At 45.7% G+C, this 14217-nt stretch overlaps 2 long non-coding RNA genes and 1 pseudogene across 2 annotated transcripts; 1 reads left to right on the forward strand and 2 right to left on the reverse strand.

Annotated features, from left to right (window-relative positions):
• LOC112072559 (homeodomain-interacting protein kinase 1-like) overlaps positions 1-14217 on the forward strand; it is a 43433-nt pseudogene that overhangs the window by 25546 nt on the left and 3670 nt on the right.
• On the reverse strand, positions 6018-6979 carry LOC139024868 (uncharacterized). The gene is made up of 4 exons (XR_011476243.1): positions 6922-6979; positions 6422-6490; positions 6121-6141; positions 6018-6085 (listed from the first exon to the last, which is right to left on the reverse strand). It is a non-coding gene; the product is annotated as an uncharacterized lncRNA (long non-coding RNA).
• On the reverse strand, positions 8164-10295 carry LOC139024869 (uncharacterized). The gene is made up of 2 exons (XR_011476244.1): positions 10209-10295; positions 8164-9953 (listed from the first exon to the last, which is right to left on the reverse strand). It is a non-coding gene; the product is annotated as an uncharacterized lncRNA (long non-coding RNA).

Raw genomic sequence — 14217 nt, forward strand, 5'->3', positions numbered from 1 at the left:
TTACTAATGATGGGATGCATTTGAAAGTTCAGGAAAACATTTATATGATTTTATAAAATGATTTTATTGATATGAGTGGAGGAAAAAGGTGCTGTGTGCATTGGTAAGCACAACAAAGACGGCATTAATGATAAAGTAATAAAATGAAGACTACACTTTTAAAAGCCTAGTTCACAGCCATAGCCTGCTGAGTTTGCAAGAATTAAAACGTGGTACTGACTCGCCGATGGTTCAGCGTTGTCGCAGTGAAGAGTTGGCATTCACGCGCAGTTAAAAGACGACCGATATCCACCGTCGAGGTACGGATGAAGCCTGAGCTGCAATGTGAAGCTAACTGAAGCTGGCTAGCTTTATAAAAGCCTGACTAGATCTAGCTTGCTTCGTAGTATACCACAGGATTATTATTTTGGAAACAAAGTTGTCACAAAGTGCTTTACCGATACCCAGCCGAAAACCCCAACGAGCACGCAATGCAGAGGCACACACAGTGGCCAAAAATTCCCTAAAAGGCAAGAAATTAAGAAGAAACCTAGAGAGGAACCAGGCTCCGAGGGGTTGCCAGTCCTCTTCTGGCTGTACCCGGTGGAGAGGAACCAGGCTCCGAGGGGTTGCCAGTCCTCTTCTGGCTGTACCGGGTGGAGAGGAACCAGGCTCCGATGGGTGGCCAGTCCTCTTCTGGCTGTACCGGGTGGAGAGGAACCAGGCTCCGAGGGGTGGCCAGTCCTCTTCTGGCTGTACCGGGTGGAGAGGAACCAGGCTCCGAGGGGTGGCCAGTCCTCTTCTATACTGTACATTCTACAGTAACCCCTTAAGATGCAGTTATGTTGCGTTTACATTTGACCATTGTAGTCATGTTGCAATAATGTGCAATATGTCACTTTTTCGGGGACACCCAATTCACATAGAAATGGGAGTTATAGATCTGTCATTCTCATTGAAATCAAGTCTAAGAAGCAGTAGATCTGTTCTATGTGTGCTATTTCTATGCTCACCATTCTTAAATTTAGTTTTAGAAAATGTTTACTATTGGTTTTGTACACCAGCTTCAAACAGCAATATTTTGAATTATTAATAATTAATTTTAAAAACATAAAAATATTCCACCATGTCGAATGAACAAATTGTCTGTATGCATTTATAAAATTGTACAGACATCTCATGTTTCCATCAGCCCGGTCGTGACTTTTTTCACGCGCCAGGTAAATTAATCCACATGAAATGGTTGGGATGGAAACGTGAAGTCGAAACGTAACTCAATAAAGAAGCTATTATACAACGTCGGTGCTAGTAAGTCAAGGCGCGTGTTTTTAGTGCAAGAAATGTACCGACGTAATGTACATACGATTTAATCATTTTTTTAAATCAACAAGTTATTTCTGAACATTTAGGCAAGTTTMCTGGCTAATTCATTGATTCTGCTTTTCCTCTACTCCCTCTCCCCAAATCCTAACTTTAACAATTAGATAATCCTAAACTGAAAATAGATCTTTCCAGCGACATGTTCATCCAACCTGACTTCCTCCTGTTGCATCACTTCCTCCTGGTGCAGGTCAACCTATCGTCTCACCTGGAGGGGACGGACATGCTTGCGGAGAAAGCTGACAGGCGGGAATTCATCGACCTGCTGAAGCGGATGCTTCGATTGGACGCTGACAAGAGGATCACGCCCACTAAGACGCTGGGTCATCCCTTCGTCACCATGAGTCACCTGCTGGACTTCCCTCACAGCTCCCAGTACGTACACCTGTCTGTGGTGTGAAATAATGTTTGGGTTGTGGTGGGGGGGGGGTCACGATTCGAATTTTCCCTCTGTGGGTGAAATGTAATTGTTTGATCGATTGATTAAATTATTTGACGGAACAATAGATTGATTATTTGTTTCTCACCCCTTGCAGTGTGAAGTCTTGCTTCCAGAACATGGAACTCTGTAAACATAGGAGCTCATCGTTCGACAACAACAAAACTCTCTTCTCCACCAACACTCTTCCTAGTGCTGCCGCCGGCAACCTCACTGTCACCTTCAGCAGCCAGCTGAGCCAGCACAACCAGGTACACACGCACACACACACACACACACACACACACACACACACACACACACACACACAGTGCAAGTCACCAGGGGCAAGCTGTATCAATGAGTGGCGATTTTAGGATCAGCTTTGCCTTTTGAGATCATAATGAATAGGATTATATATATTATATATATTATATTATATCGACAAGTGGGATCTGATCCTAGATCAGCATGTGTACTCTCAGGCTCTTTAGAATTATGGGTCCAGATCTATGAACAAAATGGCCTGGACAAAACAGTTTGTTCCAACTTCCGTCCGACTGACCAGTAGCGGAACTCTAAATGAACGTCAACCAACAGGTCCCGTCAGCAGGGGGCGCTGTTCCTCTCATGAACTACCAGCCAGCCCTGTACCAACAGGCCACCATCAACATCCCTGGGCTGGCCCAACAGAGTGTCCCCCTGCAGGCACGCCCCACCGGCCTGGCCTGCCAGACTGAGCCTTTCCAGCAGACTCTCATCGTCTGCCCACCAAACACCATTCAGGGTAAGAGCCAATCACTATGATGTTATGAGACGACGGGTTGAGTTCATAAGAGGACTAAAGGGAAGTCCAAGTCCTCCGACTTGGAGGGGATGGGACGATTATTTAAGTGTTTTCCCGAACATGTCCCAAAAATATGATCTACCGTCCACCATAGAGGGTAAGAGGAATACTTATGGGCCTCCCATGTGGCGCAGTTGTCTAGAGGCGTTACTACAGATCCGGGTTCATTCCCAGGCTGTGCCACAACCGGCCGTTGCCGGGAGTCCCATAGGACGGAGCGCAATTGGCCCAGCTTCGTCCGGGGTTATGGGAGGGTTTGGCCGTTCTAGCGACTCCTTGTGGAGGGCCGGGTGCCTGCGGGCTGACCCCCAGTCGCCAGTTGAACTGTGTTTTCCTCCGACACGTTGGTGCGGCTGGCCTTCCGGGTTAAGCTGGCGGGTGTTAAGGAGCGCGATTAGACGGGTCCAGAGGACGCATGACTCCACCGTCGCGTCTCCCTCGAGCCCGTTGGGGAGTTGCAGCGATGAGACAAGATCGTAATTGGAATTAGCGGGGGAAAGGGGGTAAAATAAAATATGAATACTTCCTATTATAACAGCATATAAATTAACTACCCTGGTGCCAGATCTGTTTGTGCTATTTTATGGCTTAATCTGCGTTCTTTATGTTTTATAGGACACATTGTTCAGGATCATGTTTTCAACTGGATATTTAAATTTGTGTTTCTTATTGGACAAGTCAAATCTTTGAAATTGTTGTATGTTGCGTTTATTTTTGTTCACAGACAGTTCAGAGAGATCCAGCTCAGAGAGGCCCAGCTCAGAGAGATCCAGCTCAGAGAGGCCCAGCTCAGAGAGATCCAGCTCAGAGGCCCAGCTCAGAGACATTCAGCTCAGAGACATTCAGCTCAGAGACATTCAGCTCAGAGAGATCCAGCTCAGAGAGGCCCAACTCAGCGAGGCCCTGCTCAGACAGATCCAGCTCAGACAGATCCAGCTCAGAGAGGCCCAGCTCAGACAGATCCAGCTCAGAGAGATCCAGCTCAGAGAGATCCAGCTCAGACAGATCCAGCTCAGAGACATTCAGCTCAGAGACATTCAGCTCATGAGTTCCATCAGCAGCAGATTTTCATTTATAATGGAAAATGAGTGTGTTTATGCACCAAATGTTAGTGCATCGAATCGTATCGAACCGAGTCGCATCGATTCATTCTGTAATCAAACCGAATCCCACCGAATCGTTTCAAACTAAAACGTATCGTTCCTGTATTGTATCGGAGCCCATCTAGATACGTATAGTTTTGGCAAGTCGGTTAGGACATCTACTTTGTGCATGGCACAAGTCATTTTTCCAACAATTGTTTACAGACAGATTATTTCACTTATAATTCACTGTATCACAATTCCAGTGGGTCAGAAGTTTACATACACTAAGTTGACTGTTCCTTTAAACAGCTTGGGAAGTTCCAGAAAATTATGTCATAGCTTTAGAAGCTTCTGATAGGCTAATTGACGTCAATTGGAGGTGTACCTGTGGATGTATTTCAAGGCCTACCTTTAAACTCAGTGCCTCTTTGCTTGAACATGGAAAATCAAAAAAAATCAGCCAAGACCTCAGAAGAAAAATTGTAGACCTCCACAGGTCTGGTTCATCCTGGGAGCAATTTCCAAATGCCTGAAGGTACCATGTCATCTGTATAAACAATAGTACACAAGATAAACACCATGGGACAACGCAGCCGTCATACCGCTCAGGAAGGAGACGCATTCTGTCTCCTAGAGATGAACGTACTTTGGTGCGAAAAGTGCAAATCAATCCCAGAAAAACAGCAAAGGACCTGTGGAAGATGCTGGAGGAAACAGGTACAAAAGTATCTATCCACAGTAAAACGAGTCCTATATCGACATAACCTGAAAGGCAGCTCAGCAAGGAAGAAGCCACTGCTCCAAAACCGCCATAAAAAAGCCAGACTACGGCTGAACTGCACATGGGGACAAGATCGTACTTTTTGGAGAAATGTCCTCTGGTCTGGAAAAAAAATATGAACTGTTGGCCATAAGACCATTGTTAAGTTTGGAGGAAAAAGGGGGAGCTTGCAAGCCGAAGAACACACCCCAACCGTGAAGCACGGGGGTGGCAGCATCTGAGGGGTGCTGCAGGAGACTGGTGCACTTCACAAAATAGATGGCATCAGTGAGGAAAATTATGTGGATATTTGAAGCACCATCTCAAGACATCAGTCAGGAAGTTAAAGCTTGGTTGCAAATGGGTCTTCCAAATGGACAATGACCCCAAGCATACTTCCAAAGTTGTGGCTAAATGGCTTAAGGACAACAAAGTCAAGGTATTGGAGTGGCCATCACAAAGCCCGGACCTCACCCTATCGAAAATGTGTGGGCAGAACTGAAAAATTGGTGTGCGAACAAGGAGCCCTACAAACCTGACTCAGTTAACCAGCTCTGTGAGGAGGAATGTGCCAAAATTCACCCAACTTATGTGGGAAGCTTGTGGAAGGACCCGAAACGGTGGACCCAAGTAAACAATTTAAAGGCAATGCAACATAACTAATTGAGTGTATGAAACTTTTGACCCACTGGGATGAAAGCTGAAATACATCATTCTCTCCACTATTCTGACATAACATTCAAATAGTGGATCCTAACTGACCTAAGAGTTGGAATTTTTACTAGGATTAATGTCAGGAATTGTGAAAAACTGAGTTTAAATGTATTTGGCTAATGTGTATGTAAACTTCCGACTTCAACTGTACGTCTGAATGACTTGGGACTTAGTAACACTTGTGAGTCATGGTGGTGGGTCACTGATTGGCTGTTCCTCTGTCTGCAGGTCTCCGTCACCAATAAGAGCTCTAGTTTCCCAGTGAGGATGAACAGTTCAGCCCCCATAGTGAACCAGAACCAACAACACAGCCACTGCAGCTGCAGCCTGCCATGCTCACACAGGTACGTCCGTCGCTGCTGTCTGCTGTGTCGTCTGTCGTCTGTCGTCTGTCTGTCTGTGTCTGAGAACTCCAGGTCCTGTAGCTCAGAAGAATCTAGAACATTATATTCCGTTGAAAGTGTGGAGTTGGGCTAATACTCCTCTTCTCCCGTCCATCGACCATCGCATTACCTTGACAGCTTCCACAGTCGAAAGAATGAGGTGTCATCACCCGAGAAAGAGAGTCTCTGCCAACTATTTAACCCCCACCTTTCCTGACCCCCCCCCCCCAGGGCTCCTGCACACCCGATGGTGGCCACCCTCCACCCCCACCCCCCACAGTAGCTGGCGTAGTCCCCCAGTACCTGTTCCCCTGGGCTGGCTGTGATGCCGGCCACCCCACTCTGCCGGCACACTGCCACCGTGCTGGTAAAATACACACACACCCCACAGTTCTCCCCTCCTCCTCGCTCACACGCATTCAACCCTCTTACTCACCCTTCAATAATGTCCGTCTCTACTCTGATTATCTCTGTCTCTACGGATTATCTCTGTCTCTTACCTCTTTCTCTGTCTCTACTCTGATTACTCGCTCTCCTACTCTTCTCTGTCCTACCTGATTATCCCTGTCTCTTACCTCTTTTCTCTACTCGGTTATCTCTGTCTCTTTACTCTCTTCTCTACTGTCCTCGTCCTCTACCTGATACTCTGTCTACCCTCCTGTCTCTACCTGAATATCTCTGTCTCTCTGATTATCCCGTCTCCTTACCTCTTCCTACTCGATATACTCTGACTCTACGATTATCTCTGTCTCTACCTCTTTCCGTCTTACTCTGATTATCTCGTCCTCGATTACCTGTCTCTTACCTCTCCTGACTCGATATCTCTGTCGTACGTCTGATATCTCTGTCTCTTACCTCTTTCTCTGTCTCTACTCTGATTATCCCTGTCTCTACTCTGATTATCTCTGTCTCTTACCTCTTTCTCTTGTCTCTACTCTGATTATCTCTGTCTCTACCGGTCTTACTCCTTCTCTACTCGCTGATATCTCTGCTCTACCTTTATCCCTGTCTCTACCTGCTTTGCTCTGTCTCTACTCTGATTATCGCCCTGTCTGCTTACCTCTCTCTGTCCCTCCTACTCTTGTCTCTACGCGATTACTCTGTCTCTACCTCTTTCTCTTCTCTACTCTGATTATCCCTCGTCTCTTACCTCTTCTCTCTCTACTCTGATTATCTCTGTCTCTACCTCTTTCGTCTCTATCTGATTCTCTGCTCTACTCTATTACTGTCCTTCCTCTTTCTCGTCTCACTCGATCTCTGCTCTCCCCTGTACTGCTTTCTCTGCCACTCTATCCTGTCTCTACTCTTGCTCTGTCTCTACCTCGATTATCTCTGTCTCTATATCCTGTCCTTACCTCTCTCTACTCTGATTATCTCTGTCTCTACTCCTTAGATTACTCTGTTCTACCTCTTCTCACTCTGATTATCCGTCTCTACTCTGATTATCCTGTCTCTTACTCTTCTCTGTCTCTACTGATTATCCTCTCTACCTACCTCTTCTCTGTCTCTACCTGATATCCGTCTCTCCCTCTTCTCTGTCTCTACTCTGATTATCTCTGTCTCTACCTCGTCTCTGTCTACTCTGATATCCCTGTCTCTCCCTTTCTCTGTCTCTACTCTGATTACTCTGTCTCTTACCTCTTGCATGAATCTCTGCTCTACTCGTTCTATCCCTGTCTCTACCTCTTCTCTTTCTCTTCGATTATCTCTGTCCTCTACTCTCTCTACTCTGATCCTGTCCTCTTCTCTGTTCTACTCTGATTATCTCTGTCTCTACCTTCCTTCGACCTAATCCTGTCTCTTACCCTGTCTCGGCCCTACCCGATACCGGTCTCACGTCTGAGACCCGGGCTCTGACCTCTTCGCGCCCTACCTGTATCCGTCTCTACATCGATTAGCTCTTCCCTCTCGTTCTCTGTCCCACTCCTAGCGATCCCTGTCCTCGTCCCTGTTCGCGTGTCTCACTTGATATCGTCTGCTCTTACCTTTTACTCTCTCTGTCCCCGTTTCCTTTTTCTCAGTCTGTCATTTCCTCTCTCTTGCAGTGCGGTGGCGCCTACACACACCCTCTTCCCCTCCTTTCTGTAGTTCTACTGTGCTGAGGACATGGAGGCATGATGTCCTCAGCACAGAAGCCTGTCTTCACTTTACTTGAAGCCTCCTGTGGTTGCTTGTTCCCCCTCTCCCCCCTCCTTCCTCTCATCTCTTTTCCCTAAAGGAGACACCGGCTAAGACACATCTTTCCTTAACAGCTCGACCCATTCTTCGCCTTTCCTTTCAGCTCAACGGTATTGGCACCGCGATCAGGAGAAGGTTCTAGTTAGTGTATCCCTCCGTCCTTCCTTTCTTGTTGGATGTAGTTGTCCAGTTTATCAGCTCCCAGACTCCCATGACATCGGTGATGTGGAGAGCTAGTCAGCAGCCATATAGCTCCGTCTCTCTCTCTCTCTCTCCGTCTCTTTCTCTCTCCGTGTCTCTCTCTCCGTCTCTGTCTCTCTGTGTCTCTGTCCGTCTCTCTTTCTGTCTCTCCGTCTCTCTCTGTCCGTCTCTCTCTGTCTCTCTCTCTCTCTTTGCCTAATCAGTAACTAACTCACCTCTAAGTTTTAAGTTTTATTAGTCGTATGTACAGGATAGGCATGCTATGCATCGTCCAACCAAATGCTTACATACAGATTCCTTCTGGACGATGCAACAACAACAAATAATAAAAAATATAAGAATACCAACATAAAGTAAATGTCTCAGAAGAAAATAATAAACATTTGAGCATCAGTATAATACAGGAAGGCACAGTTTATCGTCCAATATTTACACGTGTTTTGGGGAAGGGGGATTGGTGTTTAAATTGTGCAGTATTTAGCAATCATAAGAGTCTGGTATTGGAAATTATTATGGATCCCCATTAGTTCCTGCCAAGGCAGCAGCTACTCTTCCTGGGGTTTATTATGGATCCCCATTAGTTCCTGCCAAGACAGCAGCTACTCTTCCTGGGGTTTATTATGAATCCTCATTAGTTCCTGCCAAGGCAGCAGCTACTCTTCCTGGGGTTTATTAAGGATCCCCATTAGTTCCTGTCAAGGCAGCAGCTACTCTCCCTGGGGTTTATTATGGATCCCCATTAGTTCCTGTCAAGGCAGCAGCTACTCTTCCTGGGGTCCATCAACATTAAGGAACTTATATATAATTTAAAATATTACTACATTACATTTCAAAACACTTTTCACAACACATTAAGTGTGTTCCCTCAGACCACTACTCTACAACCACATATCTATATTATATTGGATTTTCTGTTGTGCGTTTTTTATTTATTTAACTAAGCAAGTGAGTTAAGAACAAATTCTTATTTACAATGACGGCCTACATATATTATATACGTCTTAGATAACGGCATAATCGTTTGGTCTTGGATTTCCTTTAAATGTTGTTAATGTAGAGATCATAAAATCAGGCTAGAATTTTCAATCAAAGCTCTAATCAAATACAGATATAGGCCAATTTATATGCTTTATAAAGCTTTTCCAAGGACACTTACAGTTTTGGCGGGAAATACTGGGTTACCTGGGAGAAAAGTGATTTATTCTCGGGATGAAACATTTGTAAAATATTCATCCCTCTTGCTGACATTGATTACTAGCTCCAGGTTGACTCATCGGCTCTTCTGGACAATTCTGACCAGGCACTGCTTTCATGTGATATTACAGATATACACTGGAATGAATGCTAACTGGTTTATGTGTGTGTGTGTTCTCTGTAGCAGGCTTGGCCCGCCGGCACCCAGCAGATCCTCATCCCGTCGTCATGGCAGCAGGTTCCTGGCGTGGCCATCCACGGCTCCTCCCACCAGACGGTTGTRGCGGAGTCTCCCGTAGAGACGCTCCTTCCGGACACAGCCCAGCACACAAACAGCTGGAGGTATGGTTATCACCATGGTTACATAGCTGTCTGTCAGAATAGACCTCTTTATATAAGGGAACAGAAGTCAGTCCATCAATAGGATTATTACCCAGATCATGTCAGGGTGTAACTATCCCAGAAAAAGAGAAACAAAAATATTAAAAAACTTTGAGCGTTTACTTCTCTGCCTGGAGTGCCAGATGGGTGGGGTTTGCGGTTTTGGGACTTTTCTATTGGTTGATTTAAGCCAGGCAAACTCACAGGCACAGAAACAGTATTTGAAACCCAGGTCTGAAGAAAAGCAGGGGTACTCAGATGTGTGTGTGGTGTGTGTAGGGGGTCTCAGTACAGGGGAGTACTGCAGCAGAGTCAATCGACCTTTGACCCTAGCCGGGGTCAGGCCACCCAGAGGTCACAGCAGGAGAGGAGCGGAGCGGGGAAGAGGGCCAAGGGTCGTCGCGGCAACAACAGAACCACCAGGTACAACTGACTGGAAGAGAAAGGCTATGGATAGATCGTGGCACAACAACTAATAACAGTTATTAACTAGTTACAGTTATCAACTATATAGTTACAGTTATCAACTAGTTACAGTTATCAACTAGTTACAGTTATCAACTAGTTACAGTTATCAACTAGTTACAATCAACTATATAGTAACAGTTATCAACTAGTGTGTACCTAAGTACGTTTCTTATCCCTGCGTGTGTGTATCCAGGGGTGTGTCTGGTGTGCCGCTGCTCACCAACGCCATGCTGGCTCCGCCCACCTGCAGTGTGGCAGCTCTCTCTCAGCCAATCATCATCTCAGACACGCCCAGCCCGGCGGTCAGTGTCATCACCATCCACAGCGACTCAGACGAGGAAGACGAGAGGAAGTTCCACCCCGCCAGGTGAGGTCATATTCCTGTGTGTGTTCTCCAATCACAAACAACTGTTGGTTTATTGTGGACAGTTCCTTTATAGATGGTTTGCAGATGATAGCCTATCAAAACTATCATCGAGCCTAACTAATCTCTGTTGATATGCAACAATTTCACTGACTTAACTTGAATTAAACCCTTTAATTCAGTGAGGAGCATAGGTCATCCACAAATGATGGTAAAACAATTATTAAAGTTTTCCTAAAACATCTGAATGGACTAGAATTGATCATCCTATCCACCACCATCCACCATCTTTATTTCTGTTGTTGCTATGAATCTAATGTATGTTTCTAATGTACGTACCAGTCAAAAGTTTGGACACACCTACTCATTCCAGAGGTTTTCTTTATTTTTGACTATTTTCTACATTGTCAAAATTTGTCACATGCGCCGAATACAACAGGTGAAATGCTTATTTACAAAGCCCTTAACCAACAATGCTGTTTTAAGAAAAAAAATACCCCCCAAAAAAATTAAAGAGCAGCAGTAAATAACAATATCAAGGCTATATACAGGAGGGGTACCGGTACAGAGTCATTGTGCGGGGCACCGGTTTGTCGAAGGTATTAGGTAATTACGTCTGCACGCTGATCCTCAACACTGGAGCCCTCAGGGTGATGTGATTATCCCCTCCTGTATTCCCTGGTCACCCACGGACTGCAGGGCCAAACACGACTCCATCACCATCATTAAGTTTGCTGACGACACAACAATGGTGGGCCTGATCACCAACGACGAAAGAGACAGCCTATAGGGAGATCAGAGACCTGGCAGTGTGGTGCCAGGACAACAACCTCTCCCTCAACGTGATCAAGACAAAAGGAGATGATCGTGGACTACAGGAAAAGGGGCCGAACAGGCCCTCATTAAACATAGACGGGGCTTGCAGTGGAGCGCGGGTTGGAGTTTCAAGGTCCTTGGGTGTCCACATCACCAACAACTATCATGTCCAAACATACCAAGACAGTCGTGAAGAGGGCACGACAAAACCTTTTCCCTCTCAGGAGACTGAAAAGATTTGGCATGGGTCCCCAGATCCTCAAAAGGTTCTACAGCTGCATCATCGAGAGCATCCTGACAGGTTGCATCACCGCCTGGTATGTCAACTGCTCGGCATCTAACTGTAAGGCACTACAGAGGGTAGTGCGAACGGCCCAGTACATCACTGGGGTCTAGCTTCCTGCCACCCAGGACCTATACAATAGGCGGTGTCAGAGGAAAACCCATAAAATTGTCAGAGACTCCAGTCACCCAAGTTATAGACTGTTCTCTCTGCTACCGCACGATAAGCGGTACCGGAGCGCCAAGTCTAGGACCAAAAGGCTCCTCAACAGCTTCTATCCGAAGCCATCCAGGCTGTATCACAACCGGCCGTGTTTGGGAGTCCAATAGGGCGGCGTACAATTGGCCCAGCGTCGTCTGGGTTAGTCCTTCATTGTAAATAAGAGTTCTTAACTGACTTGCCTAGTTACATAAAGGTTCAATAGAAAAAAAGAATTATTATGGCAAGAAAAGCTCAAATAAGCAAAGAGAAATGACAGTCCATCATTACTTTAAGACATGAAGGTTAGTCAATCCGGAACATTTCAAGAACTTTGAAAGTTTCTTCAAGTGCAGTTGCAAGAATCATCAAGCGCTATGATGAAACTGACTGAAAGGAAGAGCCAGAGGATACGTTCATTAGAGTTACCAGCCCAAATAAATGCTTCACGGAGTTCAAGTAACAGACACATCTCAACATCAACTGTTCAGAGGGGACTGCGTGAATCAGACCTTCATGGTCGAATTGCTGCAAAGAAACCACTTCTAAAGGACACCAATAAGAAGAGACTTGCTTGGGCCAAGAAACATGAGCAATGAACATTAGACCAGTGGAAATCAGTCCTCTGGTCTGATGAGGACAAATTAGAGATTTGTGGTTCCAACTGCCGTGTCTTTGTGAGACGCAGATTAGGTGAACGGATGATCTCCGCATGTGTGGATCCCACCCTGAAGCATYGAGGAGGAGTTGTTGGTCCCACCATGAAGCATGGAGGAGGAGGAGTGGGGGTGCTTTGCTGGTGACACTGTCCGTGATTTATTTAGAATTCAAGGCACACTAAACCAGCATGGCTACCACAGCATTCTGCAGCGATATGCCATCCCATCTGGTTTGCGCTTAGTGGGACTATCATTTGTTTTTCAACAGGACAATGACTCAACACACCTCCAGGCTGTGTAACAGCTATTTGACTAAGAAGGAGAGAGATGGAGTGCTGCATCAGATGACCTGGCCTCCACAAATTACCCAAACTCAACCCAGTTGAGATGGTTTGGGATGAGTTGGACCGCAGAGTGAAGGAAAAGCAGCCAARAAGTGCTCAGCATTTGTGGGAACTCCTTGAAGACTGTTGGAAAAGCATTCCAGGTGAAGTTGGTTGAGAGAATGCCAAGAGTGTGCAAAGCTGTCATCAAGGCAAAGAGTGMCTACTTTGAAGAATCTCAAATATAAAATATATTTTGATTTGTTTAAAACTTTTTGGGTTACTACATGATTCCATATGTGTTATTTCATAGTTTCAATGTCTTCACTATTATTCTACAATGTAGAAAATAGTAAAATAAAGAAAAACCCTTGAATTAGTAGGTGTGTCCAAACTTTTGACTGGTACTGTATCTCTTAATGTATGTCTCTAAATGTATGAATCTCTGTGTTCGTCTGTTTAACAGCTGTGGTCCGGCTCAGAGGACTAACGTGATCAGCTGTTTGACGGTCCACGACTCTGACTCCTCCACGGCCAGCCCCCTCACCCCCCGCCTCCTCGCCGGCTCCAGCACTCTCACACACCTCCGGGGAGGGGGGACGTCTATGGGCAGGTCACTGGCCGTGGTGGCACCATCTGTCAAGACCCAGCCTACTGAGACGGGTGAGATGGCTCACACTCGTCTAACACACACACACACACACACACAGGACATACTAGTGTTACACGGTATACCGAAAGTTATGTACTTTTTCGATACTAGATCATGAAAAATGGTTCGGTAATAGAATGTGTTGCTTTCGGTAGATGTGTCTCAGGGATCAAGCGCAACCTGCCTGATCCACTAACTCACTGCTAGCCTGGGAGTCTGGGCTGCATCATGTTAGCTTCACTAACTCACTGCTAGCCTGGGAGTCTGGGCTGCATCATGTTAGCTTCACTAACTCACTGCTAGCCTGGGAGTCTGGGCTGTACCATGTTAGCTCCACTAACTCACTGCTAGCCTGGGAGTCTGGACTGTACCATGTTAGCTCCCCTAACTCACTGCTAGCCTGGGAGTCTGGACTGTACCATGTTAGCTCCACTAACTCACTGCTAGCCTGGGAGTCTGGACTGTACCATGTTAGCTCCCCACTCATGCTGCCCAGAAGTTAACACATTTGAATAATATTACGCTGCATGTAGAAACTGTTCATTCCTGTTCACAAAACAATGTCCCTACAGGCTACAACACTTTACAATGGAAGAAGATACCGCTAGCTTCCATCTTTGTAGGCTAACTTTCCCTGCTAGCTGACAGCTAAAAAATAACATCAATTCGCTACCCTTGTACTTTGTTTGTGATATGCAAACCATAATGTAAAATATGCTCATTTTAAAGCTGATTGCCCCAACAACTTTATTCATTCACTTATTCAGTTTCTCTCTCACGTCTCTCACAATAATGATCTATTGCCTCAGCGAATTGACTGCCTCGTAAATGATGTCATTACTGGTTAAAGAGAACGCACAGAAGCTACTATTATGCAAATGTTGTTGATCGGTACAATAAAATAAGTCCCAAATGGAAGGAAACAGATTGTTTG

This window comes from Salvelinus sp. IW2-2015, unplaced genomic scaffold (assembly GCF_002910315.2).
Source record: "Salvelinus sp. IW2-2015 unplaced genomic scaffold, ASM291031v2 Un_scaffold1961, whole genome shotgun sequence".
Lineage (NCBI taxonomy): Eukaryota > Metazoa > Chordata > Actinopteri > Salmoniformes > Salmonidae > Salvelinus > Salvelinus sp. IW2-2015.